The sequence below is a fragment of the Palaemon carinicauda genome, chromosome 9 (assembly GCF_036898095.1).
Source record: "Palaemon carinicauda isolate YSFRI2023 chromosome 9, ASM3689809v2, whole genome shotgun sequence".
Lineage (NCBI taxonomy): Eukaryota > Metazoa > Arthropoda > Malacostraca > Decapoda > Palaemonidae > Palaemon > Palaemon carinicauda.
The window spans coordinates 56,059,363-56,063,878 of record NC_090733.1 but is presented as its reverse complement, the minus strand read 5'-3'; the positions used below and the strand labels follow the sequence as shown (position 1 = coordinate 56,063,878).

The 4,516-nt window shown below is 31.1% G+C and overlaps 1 pseudogene; it reads left to right on the top strand.

Moving 5' to 3' along the window:
• Positions 1-696, top strand: part of LOC137646780 (uncharacterized) — a 2,290-nt pseudogene extending 1,594 nt beyond the window's left edge.
• The last annotated feature ends 3,820 nt before the right edge of the window (positions 697-4,516 follow it).

Sequence of the window (4,516 nt, the reverse complement as noted above, 5' to 3'; positions counted from 1 at the left end):
GCAATTTTTAGAAGAGATAGTGCAAAAACATCCTCCTGATGCATCAGCAGAGGATACCTCAATAATGCTGCTGAGTATTAACTTTGAATTTCTCGTTTGTCTTGAGATTGCCACCCCAGTTTTTTTCAAGAAACTGCCTATACCTCTAATACCCTACAACAGAAAGGCTCCGATTTGGCTGCCTCCTACAGAAATGTGGATGGAGTGCTACAAAGTTTGAGAGCATTAAGAAATGATGAGAAGTTTCAGGAGATTTTTACAAATGTTAAAGAGAGAGCTGAATCCATGGCCATCGACCTCCCCTCTGGGATCCCTGGACAAGGCAGAAGAAGAAAAATGCCTGAAAGATACAAAATAATATAGTGCTACATCTGCTACTGAGGATCAGCAATATCAATCCTTGGATGAGTACTACCGTGTGAGAGTATTTTATGTTTTTCGATACAATATCACAAGAGCTACAAAAGAGATTTAAAGGTGGAGACAACACAATATGGGGTATCCTAAATGCTTTTCATTGTATGACAGTCCAAAATAACTGGAAAGAACCTGTGAATGAAGAGGCTATAAAGTCATTGCAAAATTTATGCCAGTTTTAGGAGTTAGAAGTAGACAAGCTACAGTTGGAATTGAAGATCTTCTATTCCTCGTTTCCTTGCCTCCCACAGAACACTGCAGCCACAGTGCTCAACCTGATGAAAGAAAATAATGTCCAGGTGATATTGCCACTTATGCTTGAACTCTCAACAATTTATGCCACTCTACCCGTTACAACTGCAACAGTGGAAAGGACCTTCTCCAAACTCAAGCTGGGGAAGACAATGCTACGCAGCCTGTCCAGTGAGGAGAGGTTATCTGATCTTTTGTTGGTAGCAGTTGAAAATTATATCACAATCGACAACAGTGAAGATATCAGCATATTTAAAGAGATTGAACACAGAAGGGTTCTCTTATAAATATAAAATGGTAAGGTCTGGTTATTAGCAAAGTGTATTGATCATACTGATTGATTTTCTTGGTCATTTATGTTAAAGTAATATATATATATATATATATATATATATATATATATATATATATATATATATATATATATATATATATATATGTGTGTGTGTGTGTGTGTGTGTGTGTGTGTGTGTGTATATATATATATATATATATATATATATATACATATATATATATATATATATATATATATATATATATGTATATATATATATATATATATATATATATATACACACACACACACACATATATATATATATATATATATATATATATATATATATATATATATATATATATATATATATATATATATATATATTTAGGTTTCCTAGTTCTACTGGTAGTCAGTACTGTAGATTTTATGTTTATAAAAAACAATAGCCCACTGGTACCTATGATGTCCGTCATGTTTATCTCTTTCTTGAATTATTAATGGCTAGTTTAAATATATTTGAAAGAATATTGAGCCGGTATATATTTAGCCTCATCCATTTCTATATTTTTGTCCTTTTTTTCACTTAAACACCTGCCCTGAAAAAGTTCTCTCTACGTCCCTGATAGCCCAGTAAGGAAAGGAAACAAGGAAAAGTGAAATATTTCAAGAGGAGTATCAATATTAAAATAAATATCTCCTATATAAACTATAAAAACTTTAACAAAACAAGAGGAAGAGAAATGAGATAGAATAGTGTGCCCGAGTGCACCCTCAAGCAAGAGAACTCTAACCCAAGAGAGTGGAAGACCATGGTACAGAGGCTATGGCACTACCCAAGACTAAAGAACAATGGTTTGATTTTGGAGTTTCCTTCTCCTAGAAGAGCTGCTTACCATAGCCAAAGAGTCTCTTCTATCCTTACCAAGAGGAAAGTGGCCACTGAACAATTACAGTGCAGTGACCCCTTGGGTGAAGAAAAATTGTTTGGTAATCTCAGTTTTATCAAGTGTATAAGGATATGTAGCCTAAAGAATAGGCCAAACTATTAGGTGCGAGTGTGTAGGCAAAGGGAAAATGAACCGTAACCTGAGAGAAGGATCCAATGGAGTACTGTCTGGTCAGTTAAAAGACCCCATAACTCTCTAGTGGTAGTATTATGTCCAATAGTCTAATACAATCAATAAAGACATATTACAGATATAACCCAAGAGGTATTCAGTTGATGAGGCTTCCCGGGAATGAACAGTCATGTATTAAAAGTAGTTGTAGAGATTACTGCTGAAATGTTTTATCTATATTATCGGGATGCTGTTATAGCATAATGTGTATTCACTTTATATGTGCAGTTATAAGGAGGAAAGGGTTCAGAAACATGAAGAATCGCTATTAAATGGCTTTAAATTGCGTCAGCTTCCGGGGGCTTACAGCGCTCCCCGGACCCCCAGCTGCTTTGGTTAGCTTTCCGACCCCACATTTGGAACTTGCTGGATCCGCGCGTGCAAGATCCACTTTATAACTTATAATATACACGATACAACTGTTGATGTCATTTAAAACTATTCAATCTTTGAAAAGTACTGGCTTCATTCTTTAAGCCAAAATTTATAACTCTCTTTCCATAACCGAACGGTGTTATGAACGTGGATATTTTCCAGGCCCGTTGACTTTGAGGTAGCCTACTTGCTAATAATCTTTGGCCATATCAAACTTGAAAATATATTTGGCCTTTTAGTTTCTATATATAAAGATTCTTTGATCCCGGGAAGTAGAAAATAATTTTGCTTAATTACAATGTTTACTTTTCTGAAATCAATCCACAGCCTTTCTGATCCATCTTCCTTTTTCACCAGAACTAACATTAAAAAACACCATTCACTCTCACTAGGATATATACATTGATTTTCTAACTCTAACATATACTTGATTTCCTTTCGTACTGAATTTCCGTTCTCTAATGGGTTTTGTATCCTGTAACTTGATATGCACTAAAGGTTTGGTTAAATCTAATCTATCTGGAGAGTAGGTTTAGGGGCTGGGTACTATAGCACCCCCCCCCCCCCCACCGCCACCACCACACACACACACACTTTTTCCTAAAAATTCACTTTTCTATCTTTTACTTCAAAACAGATTAATGAGTATTGAATTACATAACTTTATCAACTCAAGTAAGATTCAAAAACATTACATTGCATAAATCAAGTAACTGATTCTTCATAAGAATTATCATTTAAAAGCAATTTCTTGAATGGAAGGTTTTTGTAAACATGCATATCTATGTTCGAGTAAGGAAATATATATATATATATATATATATATATATATATATATATATATATATATATATATATATATATATATATATATATATATATAAATATATATATATATATATATATATATATATATAGATAGATAGATAGATAGATAGATATATAGATAGATAGATAGATAGATAGATAGATATATATGTATATATATATATATATATATATATATATATATATATATATATATATATATATATATATATATATATACATTGTGTATTCAGGTGTATATAGCCTACATATGCATACGCATGCATATGTGATTATGTATGTATGTATGTATATATATGCCTACTGTATATATGTATATATATATATATATATATATATATATATATATATATATATATATATATATGTATATATGTGTGTGTGTGTATACATATTCTATATACATATATATAACATATATACATATTTATAATATATATATACTTATATATATGTGTGTGTATATAATTTTATATATATGCATATGAATGTGATCATATTATATATATATATATATATATATATATATATATATATATATATATATATATATATATATATATATAATTACATATTTGCATGTCACAACAGTATTTAGATCAAGTTCTGGAAGTTGTAGAGTTTTATTAGTTGCATTTGTTCTTTGCAGAATATCACTCCAGAAGGTGGTATAAATTTCTGTTTCAAGCTGATTGAGTTATGATTAATGATTGAGAAGGGAAAAGCTGTTTAATGTAATTACTATCTGTTACAAGTTAAAATATGTAATGTCTTCTTACTCCTGGAAACTTTTAACATTGTAGCCAGAGAATAATTCTTTGAATATTTCATCTGAACACTAGGGAAATGTAAACGTGACTAGCGTAACCCGTTTTTATAATTAAGTTAATTTAGATATACTTATTGATGCTATTATCTAGCGTGAGACTTAAAGATTAAAGAGCCAGGTTGTATTCTCACTATGGCACGTCTCAAAAACCTAATTTGGCCATAATACAAAGAATATTGAGATATGTATTTTGAAGCCACAAATCTTATAATTTGAATTACAATTCTCAACCATAGTGACATAAACATTGGTAACATTCATATGTAAGAGCATCGTGTTATTGTCAAACTTAATAATAAAATTTTCAATTTGTCTAGTATGGGTAATATAAGTGCCTGATTACTATACTAACCTTATTAAATTAAAATGTATTGTTTTCATTGGTGAGAGGCCCCCTCTTGGAGGGTGGTCTAG